This window comes from Zea mays, chromosome 9 (genome assembly GCF_902167145.1).
Source record: "Zea mays cultivar B73 chromosome 9, Zm-B73-REFERENCE-NAM-5.0, whole genome shotgun sequence".
In the NCBI taxonomy this organism is placed as follows: Eukaryota; Viridiplantae; Streptophyta; class Magnoliopsida; order Poales; family Poaceae; genus Zea; species Zea mays.
The window spans coordinates 137,102,483-137,113,718 of NC_050104.1; the positions used below are offsets into that span (position 1 = coordinate 137,102,483).

The 11,236-nt window shown below is 42.6% G+C and overlaps 1 pseudogene; it reads left to right on the forward strand.

The window, feature by feature from the left end:
* Positions 1-875: 875 nt before the first annotated feature.
* LOC103633718 (luminal-binding protein 3-like) lies at positions 876-5,818 on the forward strand (annotated as a pseudogene).
* Positions 5,819-11,236: the final 5,418 nt, after the last annotated feature.

Here is an 11,236-nt window from a genome sequence, read left to right on the forward strand (position 1 = left end):
ATCTCACAGGGCCCCTCAAATCTTGTCTTTGCTTTGATGAGAGCCATAATGTAAGGTGCATAGGCTAAATTCTGGTTTTTGTCCATTTTCAGATCATTTAGCTGTCTCATCATGAAGAGCACAATATTCATTACCTCACCATTCATGACATGGTGGATAATATTCCAAAATTTGTCTCGAATTTTGCTCTTGTCCCCACTCTTAGGAAGAATTATGACTCTTGCAATCTTGTTGATCACAACAGGATGATGCCTCAGGCCTGCTGTCTCTCCAAACCTCCTAGGTATGCCCAGCCTTGCTGGCTCATAAAATTGCACAAAGTCTTCAAAATTATCTTTAGTGTAGAGATCAATCCCAGCTGAAATGATGCCATACACTACAAGAAACTGATAAAGGTTCGTGGGTTTTGTTAAAAACGTGGGTACCGACGTTCTTACATTAGTTAAGTTCATGAGTTTTTTTAAGAACGTGGGTACCCACGTTCTTACATTAAGTTCGTGGGCCATGGACAAAACCGTCGAACTTAACGAATTAGGAACGTGGGTACTCACATTCTTATATTAAGTTCGTGGGCCAAATGGACACCGTCGAACTTAACCACCTAAATCCCTACACCGCGGTGCCGCGAGTCTCTCTCTCAGCTCACTCGTTTCCTGCCCGCCGCCGCCAGAAAATCGCGCCTCCGCTAGAACACCGCGGCGCCGCCGCCAGAGGTCCTCGCCTCGCTGCCTAGTAGCCAAAGGTCACCGCGGCGCCGCTAGAGCTCCTCGGCTCGTTGCCCAGCAGCCAAAGGTCATCGCACCGCCGCCAGCCCATTCATTCTCGTCCTTGGCTCGCCGCCCCCGCAGCCCAAGCTCACCGCTTCCTCTGACAAGATGGCGGGGAAGGGAGCCAAGGCCACAGCCGCCAAGTCGGCGGACAAGGACAAGGGGAAGAAGACCGACGGCCCCGTCTCGCGCTCTTCCCGCGCCGCACCCCAGGTGAGCTTGATCCCTCCGCTGTGCTCTGGTCCGCTCCACACGTTGCTTGCCTGGTCATTCATGGACCAACATTTCACTATGCATCCGGGAGCGCGGTCGTTAGATTCGTCTCTTCAATTTCTTTGGGGGTCTGTGCGATGCGATTTCGTGGGATTTTATTAGGGTTTTCGCATGGTTAGTTAGATGTTGCTTTTTTTGTTTGCTCATCCATTCAAGAATTTTGTAGATCTGTAGAAGCTCGTGGTATGTGTAATGGGGTCCTGTGGATGGAATGGTGGTTAGAGCAACTCCAAAAGAATGCTAAAAACTTTTTCCCAAAATCTGATTGTTGGGGTTAGACTCAAACTTGTTAGGGGTGTATGACGTTGTTTGCTCCAACAGTTCTCCAATCAAAACACAAAAACCAAATCTGGGTCAACTCAAAAGAAGCACATGTGTTGTTTCAGGCTTTTTGTTTGCATCGACCCTTGTTTGAAAATTACGGCAGTGGCTCATGTGTTTGGAAACCTGTACATGTTCACGCACATTGTTAAAATTTTGGGGCCAGATAAAGATTTAGAGGTGGAAGACATTGTTAACACTTTGCCGACCAAGAACCTTGTGATAAGGTGTGATCGAGTTATGAAAACTGTGAGGCCTGGCAAGAAAAAGCTATCGTCATGGCCTGCTCATTTGGAGATACATAATGTAAGTATTATACGCCTCTTATGGAAAACATAATATGTATATGTTATATTTTTTCTTGATCCTGTCAGTTAGGATTAATTGTTAATACTGTGTGATGTTCTCCTAAATAGTCGTTTAGCCCATTTAATACTGTAAATGTTACACAGGGGGTATGCTGATTCCATTCACTCGTCTGTTTATCCCATTTGATTGGATGTTTAGCTCATTTAATGGACCTTGTAGCCTGAATGCTAAATGGTAGGTAAATGACTATTTACCGTTTAGCGTTTAGGAAAACACTGCTACTGTGTCTCTAATTATCCATTGCTCTTAAAGACTTCTAATTTTGCATTAACATTGCACCACCTCACCTTGTAACTATTATTCAGCTTCACATGATGACAGGGCTACAACCCTTTGCTTCTGAGAGGACCAAGTCACCAAGTTATCTCCCAAGAAGAATAGAATACCTGAGGTACTTTTTATGTGCACTAAGTCACCTGAGCAATCACTGTCTGTGTAGCCAAGCAATGTATAATCTGCTGCTGCCCCCTTCTTGAAATTCACTCCCAGGTTAAGTGTACCTGCCACATATCTGAGAATTTTCTTCACTGCAGTCCAGTGTTCTTTACCTGGGGCCTCCATGAATCTGCTTACCAGACCAACTGCAAAAGCTAGATCAGGTCTAGTATTCCCCAGGTACCTCAGACTCCCAACGACACTTCTATATCTGGTCTCATCATATTCAGTCCCTTTCTGAGCAGTACTGAGCTTTACTCGCTGCTCCATAGGAGTGTCAGTGTGATTACAGGAAGTCATGTTGCACTGCTCTAGTATCTTGGTTGAATAGGATTTTTGACAGATTGTGATACTATTTTCTCCTTGCTTCACCTCCATTCCCAAGTAGTAGCTGAGCAGTCCCAAATCACTCATACTGAATGTCTTCATCATTTGTTGCTTGAACTCTGCAATGCTACTTACAGAAGGCCCACAGATGATTAGATCATCCACATATACTCCCACAACCAGCACGGTTTTGCTAGTTCCTCTCCTGTAAACTGCATGTTCTACTTCACATTTTCTGAATCCCAGGGACACCAGTTCTGAATCAAGCCTGATGTTCCAAGCCTAGGTGCCTGTTTCAGCCCATATAGTGCTTTGTTCAGTCTGAGTACCTTGCCTGGCTTCTTTGTATCTTGGAAACCTGGAGGTTGAGTGACATATACTTCTTCTTGAAGGTCTCCATTTAGGAATGCTGATTTTACATCCATGTGGTGAATTTCCCAATTCCCCTGTGCTCAAGAGCTATCAACACTCTTATTGTTTCAAACCTTGCCACAAGAGCAAATACTTCATCAAAATCAACATCCTCCTTTTGAGCATACCCCTTAGCAACAAGTCTTGCTTTGTGTTTCACTATATTTCCAGCAGCATCTCTTTTGACTTTGAAAACCCACTTCAAACCAATTGCCTTTTGTTCTTTTGGCAGATCTGTCCACACCCAAGTGTGATTTTGTTCAATAGAGTCAAGTTCTGAATTCATGGCCTGTCTCCAGCACTGATCTGTCAAGGCACTTTCAACATTTTTTGGCTCATCTGCAGCTAGTAAACAAAAAGCACTGTACTCAAAATCATGAACTTCTTGTGTTGAGTCTAATACTTCAGATATTGTTCTGTACCTCAAAGGAACCATGTCTGAACTTCCTGCATTCACTAACTGAGATTTAAGGTATGGTTTATGCACACCACACACTTTTTATGATGTTTGCTACACCTTCCATTCTAAACTGAACTAATTCATATCTTACATAAAAGATCACATGGAGTACAAAACTTTTTTTTAAAAAAACTTCTCCGTTTATAGAAGAGGCACTGCACATATTATATTAGTGTGCCATGGGTTACTGGAGGATGTAATCTTATTCTAGTGTTGCAATAGAAACCCTCTTGAAGTCCACACTGGTTTTTAGTTATACATGTCTAGTTCTCGTAGTTGAAGATAAATTTACAGAGTTATGTGCGCACTTTAGCTTAAACCTATGCCAGGGTTTGTTGTGTGCATTTGCTCTGTTTGAACTGCGCTTTAGTCATTAATGCTGTGTTTTGTGAGGGCACCGGGCTTTTAATTTTCATTCATAACTCATAGCATTTTTTTCTGATGCTTATGTTTGCTTCACCTGTGTCTAATGATTGAAGGCAATATCTAGTCATTCGAGTTTCAATCTGATGTCTGAGCTGTCCCTTTCTTTTGTAAAATTTACTTGTTATTGTTAATGTTCATAATGCTGAAATAAGATGTGAAAAGACTGTATTCCATGCCTTGCGGACATGAAGTACCCTGTTATCTTTTTTATTTTTTTTTATTTTTGTTATTTTGTGGTGCAGACAACCGCAATTGATTTTAAGCCATACGTTGGTCCAATCTATAATGCGATACTGGGACGTTTGGTCAATCAAGATCAGGATCAGGTTTGGCAAAATTCTCTTTTCTCACTCCCTCTCTTGTGTGCTTGCAGTGCACTCTCATTTATCATGCAAATTTGTGTTCTCCCAGGAGGTAAAAGAATGCGCCATATCTTGCATGAGTTTGGTGGTCTCTACTTTTGGTGATGGTCTTGAAAGAGAATTACCAGCATGCCTTCCCATACTCGTTGACATGATGGGTAATGAAATTACAAGACTTACAACTGTCAAGGTAAGTTTTTGACTGCTTGCATTTGATAACAATGCTTAATTGGAGGTTTTAAAGGATACTGCTGAAGCGTACCTTGGCAAGAAGATCAACGATGCTGTCGTCACTATCCCTGGTTAGTAACTGAACCATTCTGCTGGTTACCTCTAGTAGTTGTTAAGTAAAAATGTGGTGGCTTACTTCCTTATGTTTTGTTTTTTGCAGCATACTTCAATGATGCGCAGAGGCAGGCAACCAAGGATGCTGGTGTCATTGCCGGCCTCAATGTTGCTAGGATCATCAATGAGCCAACTGTTGCTGCTATTGCCTATGGTTTGGACAAGAAGGGTGGCGAGAAGAACATCCTTGTCTTTGACCTTGGTGGTGGTACTTTTGATGTCAGTATCTTGACCATTGATAACGGTGTGTTTGAGGTGCTGGCCACCAATGGTGACACCCATCTTGGAGGTAAGAGAATTTTTCGATTAATAGCTATCCTATGCACTACGGCAATAAAATACTTCTGATCACTGTACTGTTATATTATTTTCAGATGCTTGTGTTTGATATATTAAAACTCATGATGATGCCATGTATTCATAGGATTTGTTGATCTGAATCTGAATGGTTAATGTTGCCAGATATATTGATATAATTATAAAGGCTATCTGCATTCAAAGTTTATGATGCATGCATACCTTGAATCTGCACTGTGTATTTAGAAGTTACATGGACACACTTGCTTTTACTGTTGAGCACATTTCATGTGAGCTTGCATATCTATTTCTGACCTGAACTGTATCACCTCTTCATTCAGGTGAGGATTTTGACCAGAGGATCATGGAATACTTCATCAAGTTGATCAAGAAGAAGTACAGCAAGGACAACCGTGCTCTTGGGAAGCTGAGGAGGGAAGCTAAGCGTGCCAAGAGAGCCCTGAGCAACCAGCACCAGGTCCGAGTTGAGATCGAGTCCCTCTTTGACGGGACCGACTTCTCGGAGCCGTTGACCCGTGCTAGGTTTGAGGAGCTGAACAACGATCTGTTCCGCAAGACTATGGGCCCTGTCAAGAAGGCCATGGAGGACGCTGGCCTTGAGAAGAGCTAGATCCACGAGATCGTCCTGGTTGGTGGAAGCACCAGGATTCCCAAGGTCCAGCAGCTCCTAAAGGACTACTTTAATGGCAAGGAGCCCAACAAGGGTGTGAACCCTGATGAGGCTGTTGCCTTTGGTGCCGCGGTGCAGGGAAGCATCTTGAGCGGCGAGGGTGGTGACGAGACAAAAGGTTCGGTGCTCTTTCACTAGTGCTATAGCTGGGGGTTTTTTCTTGTATGTGGCCATCCTGCTTACATAAGTGTGATTTTGCCTTGATGCAGATATCCTCCTCCTTGATGTGGCTCCTCTCACCCTGGGTATTGAGACCGTTGGTGGAGTCATGACCAAGTTGATCCCGAGGAACACTGTCATCCCGACCAAGAAGTCGTAGGTGTTCACCACCTGCCAGGACCAGCAGACCACTGTCTCCATCCAGGTAAGGACGCGCATCTTGCCCCTGTCTTCTCTGCATTGTCAGCTGCTTGCTTGGTAGTAATGACCTGTTTGTTTTGTCTCGTGCAATGCTTGTTTATGGCATATTTAATATTAAAGAACAAATGCGGAAACACTTGATTAAGGATATCTAATATTGCATAATTTAGTCATACCAATTTCTGTCTGCTTATGCATGAGAATATGTTGTCTAATTTTTGTTTATTTCTTATTTTCTTCTATGGTACCTAAACTATTTCACTTGACAGGCATTCTCAGTTATTGCGAATTCACCTCTACTTATTGATCTCTCGTGTGTCCTAGATCATGTTGTTTCTGAGCTCACAGCTTTCCTTCGTAAGGTACTTGCATAGTCCAGTTGATGTTTAATGTGCCTGAACTGCAGTTGCAGTCATAAAGCTCAAACAATCTTGAGCATTTGGTTTTACATTATATTCTCTGGTTTCTGTTTTTGTGATTTGTGTTCTGATGATGCAAACACTTCCATTTTTATGTTACTCCTGCACAAGTTTTCCTGCACAACCAACTGTCTTTTGAATTCTTTTTGTTATTTGATCGGATGGCCGGACCGCGTCGACGCTCCCTCGCCGCTGGGGTCAACAGAGACGAACAGCCGGGGTTGCTGATGTCCTATCATATTGCCACAACTGTTTGCTCCTTTGCCAAGTTTATATACGATGTTATAACCTTTTTGGCTGGAAGGACAATTGGGTGTTTTCTTTATCATTTGCCCCTCTCTAGAAATTGTTACATGTAGCATTTCCTGTCCAATAATGATTTGCCTCCTATCACTTAGCTTTACCAGATCGGACTTCTGATTCCACGTCGCTATCAACAACCAGCTAGCTGTATCACTACTTAACTACTGCGTTCTATCTGTGGTGGCAACTAGTATGTCTAGGGAATTCTAGTTCTTGGCAGCAGGGTGGGAGTGCTGGAGTAGGATTTTTTATTCATTGCCTTGGAACTAATAACCTGTTCGTTTTAAGGGTTTCTTCAATCGAATCTTATATAGTGCTTGTATTTTGGTTGAGTGGTTTATCTTAAAAAAACCTTTCTTTTCCGCTGGGTTCTAATCATCCTTGGATAATGTGCAGATGGAGAGGGTTTGTGAGAACACGGTGTCTGCTGAGCTCAAGCAAACTAAGCCAAACAACTTCGTCCCGTTCATCCGTTAAGGGGAGTGGTCTGATATTGGAGGTCGCGATTACATGGAAGATGCCCATGTGTGCATCTCTGATCTGGCGAAGAATTTTGGCTCTAACTCAGCGGATGATGAAGTCATCTCCTTCTATGGGGTAATTACCTGTTCACTCTTGAATATCCAATCCATTCTTTGACAAGGAAATCATGTCCTTTGGTTCTTCTGAAGCTATATCTCCCTTTGTTGTAAATTCTAATGCACTACTCATGCTAGATTACATTAGTAATTTGCTTTAGATGAAAATGCAATGCAACTGTCATAATTGGATACTTAGCATCCTGAAATTTTGCCCTGGCAGACTAGTATCATGCTCATTTTATGTGTCGTCCACTTTGGTCACCTCACCATAATCTAATATCAGAAGCCTTTATATAAAACATTCACATCTTTTGCATGCCCTCACTCAAAATAACAGTATTCCATCTTGGTTTTGATGTTTTTGCTTGGGTGATTCATATGTTGACTATTGAGTCACTCGTAAGTAGTAAGTCCCAACCGTAGTGTCTTTATAGACAAACCTTAGTAATTCCAAACAGGGCCTATTTAGCATTTTCAGGTTCTCGGTTTTATTTTGTAACAGATTCCAGGTTTCCAGCACTCAGTACCACTATTTGGATAAGCATATTGTGCCTTTTAATGTTAGCAACATTTATTGTTACTCCAAGATCTATTCTAATTGCCAACGCTTTTTTTATAAGCAGTTCTGTAGTTATTGATGGTATTCATGTTCACTGTCAGGAAGAGGAACTGAAAAGGGGCGAGCTGGAGGCTGACAAAGACAAAATGATGAGAGAGTATAGAGCTCAACTGGATGCTTTGGACTGTTAGGTGGGTTTGGATGTATCATTCAACACAAATTACTTCTGAAGGTTGAGCGAGCCGTTTACCATGGTGTTCTCAATATGATGCTCAGCTGTTAAGAGGGTCTGGTCAAGTTGTGTGGCTTCCAAAAACTTTGTAAGCAACTGGTAAGTCATTGTTAAATCGCTGTACCTTGGAGGATTTGATGCCATATATTTGAGACATTGAACTACTATATTTATGTTAAGACTTTACATACGCAGTTTAGTGTTGTGAGAGTTGTTTTGTTGTGACATGCTTTGGACTATTAGGTGGCTGAATTCTGAATTTTCAGATTTGGAATAGCGTCTAAGTCTGAATTTCCAAAGTAGTTTCTTGGACAGTTAACATCGCAGATCCTTTGCACGATGCATCATTTTAAATAACACGGTGCTGTGTCTTGAAATGAAGTCTGTTTTCACTCTCATGTTCATGTTCATGCACAAATATGGAAGCCACATTTTGTGTTTATCATGCTTTCCTATATCTTTATGTACATGTGATTTAATGCTAGTTGTGTATTTATGAGAATTTTGGTTTATTTTGTAGGATTCCGGCTCTCATCAAGTGACTCCTCCCCCTCACGTTGACTTTGCGGACAGATGTCTCAATTCTAGTGGTGGAGCTACGAACAACAATCTGATGTCCTGATCGAGAGCGATGGAGTTAATGTTTGAACTTGTGTGTTTGAACTTATGAACTAAAAATGTGAACTATGGATGTGAACTTGTGTGAATTTGTGAACTTATGTATTTGGACTTATGTGAATTTGTGAACTTATATATTTGGACTTGTGTGAATTTGTGATATGAACATATATCAATGTGTTTGAAATCTGTATTGTATGTGATATATTGTGTTGCATGTGATATTATGTGTGTCTAATTTTTCATTTTTGTATTTTTTATTTTTTCTGGAAAAGGGTTAAGAACGTGGGTACCCACGTTCTTAAGGTTAAGAACGTGGGTACCGTCGAACTTATTGTGCAGTCCTCGCAGACCTACGCAGGGTTAAGAACGTGGGTGCCCACGTTCTTAAGGTTAAGAACGTGGGTACCGTCGAACTTATTGTTCAGTCCGCGCAGACCTCCGTAGGACACATAAGTTCGACGGTCATGTGACCCCGTCGAACTTAACCTTAAGAACGTGGGTGCCGTCGAACTTATGGGAAAAAATTCGACGGCCCCCGTCGAACTTAAAAACGCACGTTCTTAATGTTAAGTTCGACGGTACCCACGTTCTTAATGTTAAGTTCGACGGTACCCACGTTCTTAAGGTTAAGTTCGACGGGGCCGTCGAACTTACTTCTCTAAGTTCGTCCAAAAATCGCCGTCGGCTATATTCGTCGGTAAACCCACGTTCTTACGGTAAGTTCGACGGCTTATTACATTAAGTTCGACGATTTTTCACCCACGTTCTTTAACCAGTTTCCTGTAGTGATAATTCAGACTGTTGGCAGCAGCAAAATCAACAAATGTTGCAGAATATCTCTTGAACCCAGTCATCCAAGTGATGGATTCCTCTTCTATATCAATCTCAGCTGTGGCCAGGAATTGCTTGACTGCCATCTCACTGAAATCAGTTCGTCTCAAACTTAGGAATCAGGTCCTCCATAACTGATTGTCCTAGCATGAAAGTCCAATCAATCACCTGATGTTTGTGAAAGTTGGTATCTATCAATGTGCCCCAAAAAACATCAAATTGGAGCTAAGTGTGAAAGAATTGAACATTTATGTCTGATGGCATAGTATATTGATTTACAGTTCTCCTGGAGCAGTATTCAGCCATAGAAAACCTCTTCTTTGGAAATGTCCATCCTGTAATGTCAATTGGGTAGTCAGGATGTGTATGAGGAATGTCTTCTGCGTCCATAGATTCACTGCCCCTAGCTGAAGATTGGGCCTCTGAATCAGTGGTTGGAGTGTAGTCAACATTGTCTACACGAGGGCGCTTTGATTTGAAGCGTCTGACAAGCTTCTTGCGAAGACCACCCAGACCACTGTAATAAATGAGAGAAACATCCATAGATGAATAGTTGATAAAGCCACAATCATAGAGCAAGGAAGTGCAATTCTCTGTCAGGGTCCGGATTGTCCGTGCTAGAGGGCCGGACTGTCCGCGCCCACCAGGCGGACGGTCCACGACCGTCCAGGGGCGACTCCTAGAACCCTAGTCGCCTCAATCATTCAAACATCGATTCCGCAGAAAATATCCATCCAAACTTGTTCAAATTTTTGCACAACATTCACAATGAGTAGCACTAATAATCCCACCAATCAGATTTGTGAAACTATTGCTCAATTCACTAGTAAGAATGTGATCATCAGTGACGCTGGTGACTTCAGTCACAGATTGATACATTTCTATGACCAAATTTACATCTTCGTCAATAATTACAAGTGACGAAGATTAGACTTGAATATTAATGACGAAAATGAAAGGAACGTCATAGACACAAAGTTTGGACGCAACAAGTTTGTCACAGATTAGATTTGATATCGTCATCGCTAATTTGCCTTGATCGGCTGACGTAATGATGAAATAAATTGGTCACAGATGAGTTTTAGTAAAAAAACGCCCCACGTGTACACACCACTTGATGGCGTGGGATCCTTGGCCTACATTGGCCGCAGTTTTTTGGGACACAGCCCCCGCCTCGCGACGCGGCCCCGGCCCACCAACTGGAAGCGGTATTTGTTTATTTGGCAAAAAAAACTTGCGCCCGTGGAGCTTCGAACCAGAGACCTGCGCCTTTCTTCGAATCGGTGTTACCACCAGACTACTCGCTTGTTCTTGTAAATAAAGAAAGTATCGTTCTGTTAACAGGTGTTCCCATCTGTCGTTCTGTTTACAGGTTTTCCCAGCCGCCATTCTGCGATCTGCATGGCTGTTCGCCTGTTCTGCTTCTGCCTTCTGCGATCTGCGCTTCCGCGATCGGCCCTCAGGTTACGGCACACAACGACGCCGGCGTCTGTCGTCCGCTTGATCGGCAACTAGGTAGCGTCGCAGCGAACGAGCGATCTTGTCTCCTGATCCATTGATCCATTGTTCAGTTGGAAGAACGACGTCGTCGTGAAAACAACGAGGGTAGAGAAGCTTCGGGCGCGGCAAAGCAGCGGCGTCGTGCGCAGAGCTACGGCGGGCGTGGACAGAACAGCGGTAGGGCGGGGAGAAAAGACAAGGTTTGATGTGTTGTGTTTTTGACAATAAGGTTCCATGTGCGTTTGAATTTTATTTCATATATGCATGTGTTTGATGTGGTTTTCAATTTTGTTCAATTTAATCATAGTTATGGAGTTAATGTAAGTTTTAATTTATTGTCAAAATA